Here is a 16635-nt window from a genome sequence, read left to right as displayed (position 1 = left end):
CCGCTGCAAGACACAACACAGTGTTAGAGATAGTGAAAGATAGTTCCATGCTTTGGAGGAGATTATTTCCTCCCAATTCGTGTTTTGTCTAGAAGCACCCTTGTCTGCGGTTAGCCTACGGACTACTGTCAAAGCCAAGAATCTGAGATAGGTTAGATTATTAGCACGGGTGAAAGTTTTATTTCAGACATGGAGCAAAAAAAAATTGATTCGATCTAAATTTCCTAAGATGAGGCTAAATAGGAAGAAAGATACTGTTAAAACTATTCAGTTACAGAACTGGTTAGTTTTACGAGTCTTTAAAGCTGTAACTTTCTTACTATGCAGCTTTATCCTGGAACCAAGACCATCCCTACCATGTCAAGTGTAGGCCCTTAATTAGAAATGATAAGTAACATTATTTGGGGAGTTAATCAGAAAACCAAACAAAAAGCTCCATTTTTGTTTTGTGTTTTCTTTCTTTCTTCTTTTTTTTTTTCTTTTTTTGATGGAATTTCGCTCTTGTTGCCCAGGCTGCAGTGCAATGGCGCCATCTCGGCTCACCACAACCTCCACCTCCCGGGTTCAAGCAATTCTCCTGACTAAGCCTCCTGAGTAGCTGGGATTACAGGCATGCGCCACCATGCCCGGCTAATTTTGTATTTTTAGTAGAGGCGGGGTTTCTCCATGTTGGTCAGGCTGATCTCAAACTCCTGACCTCAGGTGATTCGCCCGCCTTAGCCTCCCAAAGTGCTGGGATTACAAGCATGAACCACCTTGCCCAGCCTTGTTTTGTGTGTTCACTACAAAATTCTGGTTTCTTCAAGTTGAACAATGAAGAACAACAACAAAAATTCTGGTTCCTTTCACATTGGAGATCATTTTCTCTGTGGGATCTTCCATTTAAAATTTAATTATGCCCACAGCCACTTTTTAAAAATAATATATGTATATACTAGTCAAGTGCAGTAGTGACAACAGGGAAAAGAGTAGAACAAGGAATTCCATCTGTAACTGACCATGAACAATCAATTGAGATAATTCACTACCTTCAATCAGCCATTTTTTTTTTTTTTGAGACAGTGTCTTGCACTGTCGCTGGGCTGGAGTGCAGTGGCACCATCTTGGCTGGCGTGCTGCCCAACTAATTTTTTGTATTTTTAGTAGAGATGGGATTTCACCATGTTGGCCAGGCTGATCTCAAACTCCTGACCTCAGGTGATCCGCCTGCCTTGGCCTCCCAAAGTGCTGGAATTACAGGTGTGTGCCACTGTGCCTGGCCCACAGCCACTTTTAATATAGGACAAGCATTTGTGCTCTGAGAAAGAGTACAGACATGTGATCAGAATGGGAAATGGTATCTTGAATGAGACTTTTTCAACAATTAAACTCCCAGCAAGCTCCCATAGTTACCTTTCCTTTTTCCCTCCCCACCAGAATTTCATATTCATTAGGCAAATCAATAATTGATTCAAGGGAATTTTATATTTTAGAAATCTTACTGTTCAAGATCTGAACTTACAGTTTCCAAATTTCTCTAGATAAGAAAATAAAGAATAGAGGGAACCTAGCTGGATAACAAAAAAAAAAGAAGAGAGAAAAATGCCATTGCAGTTAAAGTTTATTAAATAAAGCTTAGTGTCAATGTCTTTGGAGTTGTATTTGTTTGGGTGCAAGAGAGTATGGGAATTGGCTTCAAAAGAACAAATGAAACTGCCTTTGCAAAATTATGACTAAGGAAATTATGACAAGTGAAAGACATCAGATCTAACTAACTCTATCTTGCCTCTAATCTCTGAACTCTCCTTGTCCATTACTGGGCATAGGCCCAACTAGCCTTAGGAAGGAATTTAGTTTATAATTTAAATCACAGCCCCTCCTCAAAGCTAAACTGTCCTTGTGAAATGAATAAAAGGCCACCAGCCACCAAGTTAGAATGAGAGGGGCTGGAATTCTAAATATTACCAGCCGTTATCCCAGAGGTTGTAAGATTCACAGCTTCCACAATTATTCTTAAAGGTAACATCAGCGTTGAGAACCTAAGATCTGCCTTTTGAGATGTCTTTTCAGGTTTTTGCATTTCTAACAACTGGATGGCCTCCAACAACTTGGTTGGACCTGCCAACCAGTTCTGTGCCCCCCACCCAGGAACTGACTCAGCATAAGAGAACATCTTCCACTCCCTCTGATTTCATCCCCGAGCCAACCAGTCAGCACTCTCGATTCACTGGCCCCCTCCCTACCCACCAAATTATTCTTTAAAACCCTGATCAAGGCCAGGCACGGTGGCTCACGCCTGTAATCCCAGCACTTTGGGAGGCTGAGGCGGGTGGATCACCCAAGGTCAGGAGTTTGAGACCAACTTAACCAGCATGGTGAAACCCCGTCTCTACTAAAAATACAAAAATTAGCCTGGCGTGGTGACAGGTGCCTGTAATCCTGGCTGATTGGGAGGCTTAGACGTGAGAGTAGGGAGGCTGAGCCATGAGAATAGCTTGAACCCGAGAGGCGAAGGTTGCAGTGAGCCGAGATCGCACCACTGCACACCAGCCTGGGGAACAGAGCGAGACTCCGTCTAAAAACAAAAACAAAAACAAACCCTGACCTTCCACTGGCCTCCCGCACAACCAGCTCTGCACGAATTATTTTTTATTGCAATTCCCGTGTCTTGATAAATCGGCTCTGACTAGGCAGCGGGCAAGGTGAACCCCTTGGGTGGTTACACAGAGGCTTCCCAAGGAACTTATTCACAGCTGGGTTATTCTTTTCATTTTTTTTTTGTGGGGGAGGAGCAGTATTATTTTCAAACAACCACATATTTAACTGGCATACTGATTGCAGTAGTAGTTACTTAGAAAAGTCATCTGGTTGGCCAGGTGTGGTGGCTCACACCTGTAATCCCAGCACTTTGGGAGGCAGAGGTGGGCAATCACGAGGTTAGGAGATCAAGACCATCCTGGCCAACATGGTGAAACCCCGTCTCTACCAAAAATACAAAAAAAAATAGCTGGGCATGGCAGCGTGCACCTGTAGTCCCAGCTACAGGTGACAGAGTGAGACTCTCTCAAAAAAACAAAAAAAAAAAAAAAAAAAACACCTGGTTTTAGGCCGGGCACAGTGGCTCATGCCTGTAATCCCAACACTTTGGGAGGCCAAGGCAGGCGGATCACCTGAGGTCTGGAGTTAGAGACCAGCATTACCAACATGGAGAAACCCTATCTCTACTAAAAAAAAAAAATACAAAAAATTAGCTGGGCATGGTGGCACATACCTGTAATCCCAGCTACTCAGGAGGCTGAGGCAGGAAAATCGCTTGAACCCAGGAGGCGGAGGTTTCAATCAGCTGAGATCGAGCCATTGCACTCCAACCTGGGCAACAAGAGTGAAACTCCATCTCAAAAAAAAAAGAAAAGTCACCTTGTTTTCTGTTTGTTTGCTAGCTTGTTTGTTTTGAGAAGGAGTCTTGCTCTGTTGCCACGCTGGAGTGCAGTGGAGAGCAATCTCCGCTCACTGCAACCTCTGTCTCCCAGGTTCAAGTGATTCCTCCCGGGTTCAATGATTCTGCCTCAGCCTCCCGAGTAGCTGGAATTACAGGCGCACGCCACCACACCCAGCTAATTTTTGTATTTTTAGTAGAGACAGGGTTTTACCATGTTGGCCAGGATGGTCTCGATATCTTGACCTCATGATCCACCCGCCTTGGCCTCCCAAAGTGCTGGGATTACAGGTGTGAGCCACCATGCCCAGCCTGTTTGTTTTAAGAGACAGCGTCTCACTATGTTGCCTAGGCTGCTCTCAAGCTCCTGCCCTCAAGTGATCCGATCCTCCTGCCTCAGCTTCCCAAAGTCTTAGGATTATAGACATGAGCCACTCTGCCTGGCACCACACTGCTCCTTTTCTGCCAGAACTAAGGATGACAGCCCTCATAACCTTGGTCAGGTTTCTTACAGTTCACTCACACCTCCTCCCTCATTCTTCACTGGTGCCTTCCTTACCAGATTTTAAACACTTCTCACTTTTAGGACTTTAGGACTTGCAGCCTCTTTGTCACCCAGGCTTGTCTTTTTTATTTTTATTTTTTTTTGAGGCAGGGTCTCCCTGTGTCTCCCAGGCTGGAGTGCAGTGGCGCGATCTCGGCTCACTGCAACCTCCGTCTCCTGGTCAGCCCCCCGAGTAGCAGGGATTACAAGTGTGTGCCACCACGTCCTGCTAATTTTTTGTATTTTTAATAGAGACGGGGCCAGGCACAGTGGCTCACGCCTGTAATCCCAGCACTTTGAGAGGCTGAGGCGGGCAGATCACCTGAGGTAGGGAGTTTGAGACCAGCCTGACCAACATGGAGACACCCGTCTCTACTAAAAATACAAAAAAATTAGCCAGGCATAGTAGTGCATGCCTGTAATCCCAGCTACTTGGGAGACTGAGGCAGTAGAATTGCTGGAACCTGGGAGACGGAGGTTGCAGTGAGCTGAGATCGTGCCACTGCACTCCAGCATGGGCAATAGAGCGAGACTCTGTTTCAGAAAAAAAAAAAAAAAATTAGAGATGGGGTTTTGCTCTGTTGGCGAGGCTGGTCTTGAACTCCTGGCCTCAAGTGATCCTCCCACCTCAGCCTCCCAAAGTGCCTGAAGTCACCATGCCCAGCCTCCCTTATCTTCTTCTTATACTCCAATTTTCCTCTCTCCTTAACCTTCTTCTGAGTTCAGCTATTCAGCTATTCCCCAGCTATTTGTTGGGGAACGTTTTTTCTTTTTCTTTTTTTTTTTTTTTTTGAGACTGAGTCTTACTCTGTCACCCAGGCTGGAGTGCAATGGTGCGATCTTGGCTCACTGCAGCCTCTGCCTCCTGGGTTCAAGTGATTCTCGTGCCTCAGCCTCCCCAGTAGCTGAGATTACAGGTGCCTGCCACCACACCTGGCTAATTTTTATATTTTTAGTAGAGACAGGGTTTCACCATGTTGCCCAGGTTGGTCTTGAACCCCTGATCTCAGGTGATCCACCCGCCTTGACCTCCCAAGGTGCTGGGATTACAGGCATGAGCCACCGTGCCTGGCTGGGGAACATTTTTTCTTTCCACTAGATAAAGCCACTCTTTCTTTTTCAAATCTCTTCTTCTCTATGGCCAATTGCGTTTCAGTCTCTCTGTTAGAAATTCAAATTACCCAATATTAATTGGAGTGCCTACTATGGATAAAACATAAAGACATAAAGGCCAGAAAGATTAGTAACGTTTTGTTCCTACTCTCAAAGCAGACCACTGAGGCTGGACCCAGTGGCTCAGACCTGTAATCCCAGCAATTTCAGGGGCCAAGATGAGAAGATTGCTTGAGCCCAGGAGTTCAAGACCAGCCTAGGCAACAAAGCAAACCCTGTCTGTACAAAAAATTTAAAAATTAGCCAGGCATGGTGGCGCATGCCTGTGGTCCCATCTACTTAAGAGGCTAAGGCAGGAGGATTACTTGAGCCCAAGAGGTCAAGGTTACAGTGAGCTGTGATCGTGCCACTGTACTCCAGCCTGCATGACAGAGTGAGACCATCTCAAAAAAAAAAGTGGACCATCTAGCCTAGTGGCACAAGTCACTATGATATAAGTCAGCATGTATGCTGTATATCATTAAAAATAAAAAATAAAGGCTGGGTGAGGTGGCTCACACCTGTAATCCCAGCACTTTGGAAGGCCAAGGCGGGTGGATCACCTGAGGTCGGGAGTTTCAGACCAGCCTGACCAACAAAGAGAAACCCTGTCTCTACTAAAAATACAAAATTAGCTGCATGTGGTGGCACATGCCTGTCATCCCAGCTACTCGGGAAGCTGAGGCAGGAGAATCACTTGAACCGGGGAGGCGGAGGTTGCGGTGAGCTGAGATCGCACCATTGCACTCCAGGGTAGGCAACAAGAGCGAAATTCCATCTAAAAAAATTAAAAAGTTTAAAAAAAAAAAAAAAGACGCTAGGAAAGCCGGAAGAGATTAATTACAATTGTGGGAAGTTCGCATTTTAGTTAGTTGGGTCTTGTGAAGGGTGAATAGACCACAAAAGGTGAAGGAAGAGACACATGCTTCAGGAATTGGATTGGACCAGAAGGGGTGGGAAGGTTTCATTTGAACTACTTCCATAACCTGGGCGAGGGTCTATCTCAAGAGAGACCTCAGGACCCCTCTAAAGTCTGAGAAATTCAGAGCTACATGTAGATAGTTTTCCTGGAAAGGAAAACCTAGATGTGTTAGAAAAGAAATTCTTGTACCTATGCACATGGTGCTGTTGAATGTGTGGTTTTTTTGTTGTTTGTTTTTTCTTTTTATTTTTTGAGACAGAGTCTCACTCTGTCACCCAGGCTGGAGTGCAGTGGTGCAATCTCAGCTCACTGCAACCTTTGCCTCCCAGGTTCAAGCGATTCTCCCACCTCAGCCTCCTGAGTAGCTGAGATTACAGGCATGTGCCACCATGCCCCAATAATTTTGGTATTTTCTGTAGAGCCAGGGTTTCACCATGTTGCTGTAGAGCCAGGGTTTCACCATGTTGCCCAGGGTTGTCTTGAACTCTTGGGCTCAGGCAATCTGTTCACCTCGGCCTCCCAAAGTGCTGGGATTGTAGGAGTGAGCCACCGCACTATCTTAGTTTGGGGTAGATCAGAGAGGGCCTCCCAGAGATGTTGACATCTAAGTTCACACTTACAGAATAAGGTGGAATTGGCCAGGTAAAGAGAAGCAGAGGACTACCCAGGGCAGGATGGAAACAGGACTCACATGGGATGGGCAGCTGGCAGGCCTGCAAGGTTACAAACGGCAAGGAACACAGTAACTGGGGTTCATATTGGAAAGAAAAAGGGACAGAGCTGAGAGAGGTAAGGTAAGGGGTGTCAGTGTGTGTGGGGGTAGGTAACAGAAGGTAAAAGGCTTTTTTTTGTTTTTTTTTTTGAGACAGAGTCTCACTCTGTTGCCCAGGCTGGAGTGCAGTGGCGTGATCTTGGCTCACTGCAACCTCCACCTCCTGGGTTCAAGCAATTCTCTGCCTCAGCCTCCTGAGTAGCTGGGATTACAGGCACGTGCCACCATGCCCAGCTAATTTTTGTATTTTTAGTAGAGATGGGGTTTCACCATGTTGGTCAGGCTGATCTTGAACTCCTGACCTTGTGATTTGCCCGCCTTGGCCTCCCAAAGTGCTGGGATTACAGGCGTGAGCTACTGCACCCGGCCCTGTTTGGAGTATATTTCCTGAGGAAAGTGGGGAGCTACAGAACTACTGGAGGTTTCATAACTAAAACCCACATGACTTGATGATAAATTCATGTCACAGGAGGCTTAAGGTATATACCAAAGAGATAGGCAGGATTAGCCACATAATTTGTGGGATCCAGTGCAAAAGGAAATTTTGAGGCCTATTTTTGAAAAAGAATTAAGAATTTCAAGATGGCAACAGTAGGACATTAAATGAAGCATGCAGTCCTTCTAAGCACAAGTCTCTAGCAAGTTCCACTGTCCAGGTCCCACTGCTCAGGTTCCACTGCTCTGGTCACACATCCAGATTACCCAGGTCACAGTGCCCAGGTCCCAATGCTCAGGTCACACTGCCTAGGTCACACTGTCCAGCTCACACCACCCGGATCACACTGCTCAGGTCACACATCCAGGTCACACATCCAGATTACCCAGGTCCCACTGCTCAGGTCCCACTGCCCAGGTCACACTGCCCAGCTCACACCACCCAGATCACACTGCTCAGGTCACACATCCAGATTACCCAGGTCCCGTTGCTCAGGTCCCACTGCCCAGGTCACATTGCCCAGCTCACACCACCCAGATCACACTGCATAGGTCACACATCCAGGTCACACATCCGGATTATCCAGGTCCCAGTGCTCAGGTCCCACTGCCCAGGTCCCACTGCCCAGATCACACTGCTCAGGTCACATGTCTAGGTCACTTTGCCCAGGTCCCACTGCTCAGGTCACACTGCCCATGAAGCTGGCCCTGGAGACAGGCTTCATATCTCTGTTAGAACTTAAAACTAAACAGAATATCTATCTATCTATCTATCTATCTATATCTATCTATCTGTCTAATCAATCTATCTATCTATCTATCTATCTATCTATCTATCTATCTATCTAATCTATCTATCTGAGACAGGGTCTGGCTCTGTTGCCCAGGCTGGAGTACAGTGGTGCAATCACAGCTCACTACAACCTCTGCCTACCGGGCTGAAGTAATTCTCTCACCTCAGCCTCCAGAGTATCTGGGACTACAAACACATGCCACCACGCCTGGCAAATTTTTGTGAGTTTTTTGATAGAGACAGGGTTTCACCATGTTGCCCAGGCTAGTAAACAAAAGAAAATTTTGTGAGCTCTTTCATTTTTGTCAGAACACAGGGAACTGCTTCCCGGAGGCCATGATAATTGTGAGTTTCATAGGAGTGAGAGGAGGAAAATAAGTAATATGCCAGATGATTCATTAAAGAATCTGGCTCTTGTCCAGGGTCAGGCCTGTGAAGGTCAGAATGTGGAGCTGGCTCCACTCCTGAATTGCAGCCAAGGAGGAAGTTGAGAATTATGATTGATATGCTCTCAGAGATTCATGTAATTCATCACATATTTATTAAAGCACATTTGGGGTTTGGCCAGGTTCTGGACTGGGGTTCTGAGACAGAGTACATTAAGACACAATCCCTGCCTCCAAGAAACTCAAAATAACAATGTTCCAGAAAGGGGTCCCAATCCAGAACCCAAGAGAGGGTTTTCGGATCTCACACAAGAAAGAATTGAAGGCAAGTCCATAAAGTAAAATGAAAGAGAGTTTATTAAGAAAGTAGAGGAGGGCCAGGCGCGGTGGCTCATGCCTGTAATCCCAGCACTTTGGGAGGCCAAAACGGGCGGATCATTTGAGGCCAGGAGTTGGAGAACAGCCTGGCTAACACGGTGAAACCCAGTCTCTACAAAAAAAGTAGCCGAGTGTGGTGGCGTGTGCCTGTAATCCCAGCTACTCAGGAGGCTGAGGCAGAAGAATCGCTTGAACGCAGGAGGCAGAGGTTGCATTGAACCGAGATAGATGAGAGACTCCGTTTCCCCACCCCCACCCCCCAAAAAAAGGAAGAAAATAAAGGAATAAAGAATGGCTACTCTATGGACAGAGTGGTGGCGTGACTGCTCCGCTAAGGATACTTATAGTTATTTCTTGATTATATGCTAAACAAGGGGTGGATTATTCATGAGTTTTACAAGAAAGGGGTGGGCAATTCCCAGAACTGAAGGCTCCTCCCCACCGTTTTAGACCATGTAAGGTAACTTCCTGACATTGCCATGGCTTTGGAAACTGTCATGCTGCTGGTAGGAGTGTCTTTTAGCATGCTAACTTATTATGATTAGCGTATGAGGAGCAGTGAGGATGACCAGAGGTCACTTTTGTCGCCATCTTGGTTTTGATGGGATTTGGCTGCCTTCTTTACTGCAAACTATTTTATTAGCAAGGTCTTTATGACCTGCACCTTGTCCTGACCTCCTATCTCATCTAGTGACTTAGAATGCCTAGCCTCCAGGGAATGCAGCCCAGTAGGTCTCAGCCTCATTTTACCTAGCACCTATTCAAGATAGAGTCACTGTGGTTCCAACGCCTCTGACAATAAGAGAGACAAAGATAGGCAGATGCAGTCATTAGTGGTAGATCTGTGCAGCTAACAGTAAAAACAAACAAAAAACAGTATTCTGATTAATGGTGATATTATTGTTGTAACCAAGCGAGTTATAGAGAGAACGCCACACTCTGAGACTAATTCAGGAATCCTTTATTGCCGGCGACTGAGAGACGGCTAGAGCTCGAAATTCTCTCGGCCCGGAGAAGGGCCACATTTCTTTTTATACTTTGGTCTGATTAGGGGAGGGGGAGTCTAGCTGAAGCAATTTTTTTACAGAAGCAGAACAGGCAAAAAGTTAAGAGATAAGTGGTTACAGAAACAGTTACAGGAAAATAAACAGTCCCAGGTGCCGGGGCTTAAATTATCACAAAGTGATAGATGCAGGGGCTTTGGGTACCATCAACCGAGCACGTTCCCAGGAGCTGCTGATACAGCTTGCCTCAGTATCTTACCTGTAAGCGCATTCTTGGATGTGCTTGGAGTCAGCTTGCACCAGTTATGTCCTTAAGGGAGGGGGACAAGGGACTGCAAGCAAAGAAACCAAAATGGAGTCTGTCCAGCTCTCTCAGCTAAGAGAGAGTCAATCAGGTTAAAACAAGGTAGGGTATCACATTATGGCATCAATATAATTTATCAATGTTTAAGATTTGGAATGCAATCAAATATATCTGTATTGGTCACAGTCCAGTCAGGAAACAACCATTCTAGATATTTCAAAAAAGAGGCAATACAATACAGGGAATTGTTTGCTGTAATAAAACATTTTACAAGTGTCATCTTGACCGAATTTTGAAGCCATGGCTAAAAATTCTTAATTCCCGTCACAGGCAGTTTGCTAAGGCCTCACCCCAACTATTTCCCTTATCAGGCGGTACCACGCCTGGCTTACAATATGTACAGATTCAGGGCCAGAGGCCCAAGGTACTTTTCCCTCAGGAATGGCCCTTTCTTGTTTGGTCACAGAATTATCAAAATACCCAAACTCCAGGAAGCCCTAAAACCTCCTTTGCATTACAGAAGCCACCTCAGACACTTCCAGCTTGCTGTTAGTCTTCCTGGTGCAACTCCCGTGTGGTCCTGTGTAGCAGCCTTCTCTCCTTTGGAGAAGTAAGTAACAGAGAGTTCTGCCTTTCACCCAGCCCAGCATCACTGTGTCCTGTCTCACCAACGGAAGCCTCTTCAGGCTTTTCTGAAGATTGTGTCAAAGGTGGAGAAGGAAGGTCCTGCCCCTCCCAAAGCCCAAGTTAAGGCAAAGGCTTTGCAGGCAAAGAAGGCAGTGCTGAAAGGCATCCACAGCCACAGGGAAAAAGAAGATCCGCAAGTCACCCAGCTTCTAGCAGCCCAAGACCCTGCAGCTCCTGAGGCAGCCCAAGTCTCCTCGGCAGAGCTTGACCACTGCACCATCAGCATGTTCCGTGGGCCCCCTTAGTCAGCCAAGACGATGGAAGACAACAGCACACTCGTGTTCATTGTGGGTGTTAAAGCCTGTGTTGCGGCTCAGAAAACAATACCCCCAGCCTGCGCGGTGGCTCGAGCCTGTAATCCCAGCTCTTTGGGAGGCCCAGGCAGGCAGATCGCTTAAGCTCAGGAGTTCAAGACCTGCCTGGGCAATATAGTAAGACCCCCATTTCTACAAAAAATATTAATTAAAAAAAAAATTAGCCAGTATAGTGTCGCACTCCTGTAGGCCCAGCTACTCAGGAGGCTGAGGCAAGAAAATTGCTTGAGCCCGGGAGGTCAAGGCTGCAGTGAGCCTCAAATGCACCACTGCACTCCAGCCTTGACCCTGTCTTAAAAAAAAACAAAAAGTCAGCCAAATATGGGTAGCCTCTACATAATGTGTTCCTGGAAATAAATATGAAACCAGAATGTCCAAAAGTTGACACCATAGAGTTTCTGTTCCCAGAGAGTTTTAAAATCTTTCTAATTACATCCGGATTTTTTTTTTTTTTTTTTGAGATGGAGTCTCGCTCTGTTGCCCAAGCTGGAGTGCAGTAGCGCGATCTCGGCTCACTGCAACCTCCATCTCCCGGGTTCAAGCAATTCTCCTGCCTCAGCCTCCAGGAGTAGCTGGGACTACTGGGGCATGCCACCACGCCTGGCTAATTTTTGTATTTTTAGTAGAGACGGGGTTTCACCATGTTGGCCAGGCTGCTCTTGAACTCCTGACCTCAGGTGATCCGCTGGCCTCGGCCTCCCGAAGTGCTGGGATTACAGGCGTGAGCCACTGCTCCTGACCTGTTTTTTTTGTTTTGTTTTGTTTTGACACAGGATCTTATTCTGTTGCCCAAGCTGGAATGCAGTGGTGTGATCACGGCTCACTGCAGCCTTCACCTCCTGGGCTCAAGTGATCCTCCTGCCTCGGGCTCCTGAATAGCTGGAACAACAGGCACGCACCTTGGGTACTACAAGTTTCTTTTTTTTGAGATGGAGTTCCGCTCTTGTTACCCGGGCTGGAGTGCAATGGCTCAATCTCAGCTCACTGCAACCTCCACCTCCTAGGTTCAAGTGATTCTCCTACGTCAGCCTCCCAAGTGGCTGGGATGACAGGCATGCGCCACTATGCCTGGCTAATTTTGTAGTTTTGTTGTACCCGAGCGAGTTAGAAAAACGCCACACTTTGAGACGAAGTAAGAGTCCTTTAGTAGCCAGTAACCAAGAGATGGCTAACGCTCAAAATTCTCTTGGCCCTGAGGAAGGGGCTTGATTAACTTTTGTACTTTGGTTTAGGAAGTGGGGATGGGGGGGTCTAGTTAAAACAATTTTACAGAAGTAAAGTAGTCAAAAAGTTAAAAGAATAAATGGTTACAGGTCAAAAAGTTAAAAGGATAAATGGTTACAGGAAAGTAAACAGTTCCAGGTGCAGGGACTTTAAGACTATTACAAGGTGATAGACGCAGGGTTTTGGGCGTTATCAATCGGACGAATTTCTGGGAACTGCGGTTATAGCTTGCCACAGTATCTTATCAGTTAATTGCATTCTTGGATGTGCTGGGAGTCAGCTTAAACAAGTTAAGTCCTTGAGGAAGGGGCTGCCAGTGAAAGAGCCAAGATGGAGTCTATCTGGCTCTCTTAGCTAAGGGAGAGTCAATTCAGGTGGAAACAAGGCTGGGTGATTAAAGGAAAAGGGAGAGTCTAAAAACAGAGTTAGTAAAAACCAGGTTGGGCATTACAGTTTCAACATGGTTTCTCCATGTTGGTGAGGCTGGTCTTGAACTCCCGACCTCAGATGATCCGCCTGCCTCGGCCTCCCAAAGTTCTGGGATTACAGGCGTGAGCCACTATGCCCAGTCTGGTGTTTTTTGTTTGTTGGTTGGTTTGTTTTTTGACACAGGATCTTATTCTGTTGCCCAGGCTGGAATGCAGTGGTGGGATCACAGCTCACTGCAGCCTCCACCTCCTGGGCTCAAGTGATCCTCCTGCCTCAGGCTCCTGAGCAGCTGGGATTACACATGTGGCACAACAACAGGCACGCACTGTGGCTACTACAAATTTCTTTCTTTCTTTTTTTTTAAAGATGAAGTCTTTCTCTTATCCCCCAGGCTGGAGTGCAATGGCGCCACCTCAGCTCACTGCAACCTCTGCCTCCCGGGTTAAAGCGATTCTCCTGCCTCAGCCTCCCGAGGAGCTAGGATTACAGGTGCATACCACAACGCCCGGCTAATTTTTGTATTTTAAGTAGAGACGGGGTTTCACCGTGTTGGCCAGGCTGGTCTCAAACTCCTGACCTCAGGTGATCCACCCGCCTCAGCCTCCCAAAGTGCTGGGATTACAGGTGTGAGCCACCGCACCCGGCCTTTTTTTATGTTTTTTTTGTTTGTTTGTTTGTTTTAAGACAAGTTTCTTAATTTGCTTCCTTCACAACTGAGCAGAGTCCATTAGCTTAGACTGCCTGGGGAAACTCTGATTGAGACAGATACAGCCTCTGGCATGTCCAAGGAATCGTCTTATGTGTTTTAAGTTTATGAGACCTATGTTTCTTTTCTTTTTTTGAGACGGAGTCTTGCTCTATCACGCAGGCTGGAGTGCAGTGGCGCGATCTCAGCTCACTGCAACCTCCGCCTCCTGGGTTCAACCGATTCTCCCGCCTCAGCCTCCTGAGCAGCTGGGATTACACATGTGCCTCACCACGCCCGACTAATTTTTGTGTTTTCAGTAGAGACGGGGTTTCACCATGTTGGCCAGGCTGGTCTCAAATTCCTGATCCTGACCTCAGGTATCCACCCGCCTTGGCCTCCCAAAGTGCTGGGATTACAGTCGTGAGCCACCGCACCCGGCCTATGAGACCTATGTTTCTTATGACTATGACTCATATCAGCACTTTAATTTTCCATTTTCCATCCATGGTTATAAATTAATAAGGGCTAAAATGCAATGAAATATTTAAAGGCTTGTACAAATAGTCCTTAAGTCGGCAATGCTGCTGAAATTGGCAGTATCAGCAGGTAAGATGGTTGATATGAGAATGGTTGTCAGCTGAGAGATGAAAGTTCAAATTCAGCAGAAGCAATGTTCCTAAAGACTGTGTGGTAGATTGCACTACTAATCAAGTTCACCAAATAATCTGGCTTCCTCTCTGTGGTGCCTCTGAAAAATATTGAGAATAATATAATTAACAATATTTTTTATTCCATTACTTAGATTTCATCACATCCTAAGATTTTGCCATTTTTGGTTCATAGTCTTTTTTTTTTTTTTGAGATGCAGTCTTGCTGTGTCACCCAGGCTGGAGTTCAGTGACTCAATCTGGGCTCACTGCAACCTCCATCTCCCAGATTCAAGCAATTCTTCTGCCTGAGGCTCCCAAGTAGCTGGGATTACAGGCACGTGCCACCATGCCTGTAATCACAATTTGTTATATCAACATGTAAATGTCAGACAATCATTGGAAGTGCCAGCCAGTCAGAGGAGGGAATTGAGGGAAAGACAGGACAATATTTGATGGCTACATTCTGGGTTTGTTATTGTTGTTGTTTTTGAGATGGAGTCTCACTCTGTTGCCCAGGCTGGAGTGTAGTGGCACGATCTTGGCTCTCTGCAACCTCCGCCTCCCGGGTTCAAGTGATTCTCCTGCCTCAGCCTCTGGAGGAATTGGGATCACAGGTGTATGCCATCACGTCTGGTTAATTTTTTTTTTTTTGAGACGGAGTCTCGCTCTGTCGCCCAGGCTGGAGTGCAGTGGCGCGATTTCGGCTCACTGCAAGCTCCGCCTCCCGGGTTCACACCATTCTCCTGCCTCAGCCTCCTGAGTAGCTGGGACTACAGGCGCCCGCCACAACGCCGGGCTAATTTTTTTTTTTTGGTATTTTTTTAGTAGAGACGGGGTTTCACCGTGTTAGCCAGGATGGTCTCGATTTCCTGACCTCATGATCCGCCCACCTTGGCCTCCCAAAGTGCTGGGATTACAGGCGTGAGCCACCGCGCCCGGCCATGCCTGGTTAATTTTTTTGGTATTTGTATTATTTATTTATTTATTTATTTTTGACATGGAGTCTCACTCTGTCACCCAGGCAGGAGTATAGTGATGTGATCTTGGCTCACTGCAACCTCCGACTCCCAGGTTCAAGCAATTCTCCTGCCTCAGCTTCCCAAGTAGCTGGGATTACAGGTTTGTGCCACCATGCCCAGCTAATTTTTGTATTTTTTTTTTAGTAAAGACAGGGTTTTGCCATGTTGGCCTGGCTGGTCTTGAACCCCTGGCCTTGAGTCATCCACCCATATCAGCCTCCCAAAATGCTGGGATTATAGGCCACCATGAGCCACCGTGCGCTGCCCTCACCTATTTTTGAAGGCAAGTAGGTTTCCCCACTGTAAAGATGCTCTTTTGATCCTCCCTTACTATACAGTGCTCTTCGAAGGAAGTGACTTTGGGGAGCCCACACCTAAGGAGTGAGGAGTTGTGCTTCCCCTCCTTGAGGACAAAGTATCTACATTAATTATTTGAAATTTTTCTTCATGGGGGATTTGTCTCTTCAGCCCCATTTATTTAGTTTTTATTCAATCCTTTATTTATATCAGTAAGGACCTCTGGGTGTTAACATAGTTCCAGTTCCTTTTTTGTTTTTGAGACTGGGTCTGGAGTACAGTGCTGTGATCTTGGCTCACTGCACCTTCAACCTCTTAGACTCAAGTGTTCCTCCCACCTCAGCCTCTTAAGTAGCTGGGGCCACAGGGGGGCCACCAAGCCAGACTGATTTTTGATTTTTGTATTTTTTGTTAATACGGATTTCACCATGTTGCCCAGGCTGGTCTTGAACTCCTGAGCTCAAGCAATCCTCCAACCTCAGCATCCCAAAGTGCTGGGATTACAAGTGTGAGCCACTGAGCCCTTTGTTAAAAAAAAAAGTTTTTTTTTTGTTTTAAAATTAAGACAAGCTCTCTCTCTGTCACTTAGGCTAAAATGCAGGGTGCAATCACAGCTCACTGTAACCTCAAATTGCTGGGCTCAGGTGATCCTCTCCCAGCCAAGTTCATTTTTAAAAGTGCAAACTTTTCCCCATGGGGAAAACAGGAAAGGCTGCCAAACATTTCCATAAACAAAGTGCCCTCAGCCTTGTTTCAAGCACATCCCAGAAATGTGTTAAATCCTCTGTGTAGCAAGAGACTTGGCACAAGTAAAGAGAGATTGCTTCTTGTAGTCTAAAATGACTGACTAGATTAAAACACCCTTGTGAATATTTCTCCCAGGATATGCTTAAACTAATCCCACATTTCAGGAAGGAAACAAAATTTAAATGCATTCTTTGTTTCTCGTTGTTATTTACATGAACCCATGCAAAAAACAGAAAACCTCCCTTAGACAATGAAAACAACAACACACACAAACAACAATACTTATGGATGATTTAGTCCCAGAGAGAGAGGAGAGAGAGAGCCGGGTGTGGTGGCTCACGCCTGTAATCCTATCACTTTGGGAGGCCGAGGCAGGCAGATCACTTGAGTCAGGAGTTTGAAACCAGCCTGGCCAACGTGGTGAAACCCCATCTATACCAAAAAAAATTAGGCCGGGCCTGGTGGCTCACGCCTG

General features: G+C 46.2%; 1 long non-coding RNA gene across 1 annotated transcript in view; it reads left to right on the top strand.

The window, feature by feature from the left end:
- Positions 1 to 10658: 10658 nt before the first annotated feature.
- LOC134740061 (uncharacterized) overlaps positions 10659 to 16635 on the top strand; it is a 51665-nt gene continuing 45688 nt past the window's right edge. The window contains exon 1 of the long non-coding RNA XR_010127327.1: positions 10659 to 10715. This is a non-coding gene — a long non-coding RNA (uncharacterized LOC134740061). The remainder of the gene's footprint in view (positions 10716 to 16635) is intronic.

This window comes from Pongo pygmaeus, chromosome 7 (assembly GCF_028885625.2).
Source record: "Pongo pygmaeus isolate AG05252 chromosome 7, NHGRI_mPonPyg2-v2.0_pri, whole genome shotgun sequence".
Classification (NCBI taxonomy): Eukaryota; Metazoa; Chordata; class Mammalia; order Primates; family Hominidae; genus Pongo; species Pongo pygmaeus.
Note: the sequence above shows the minus strand (reverse complement) of the source record. Positions and strands in the feature narration are given on the sequence as shown.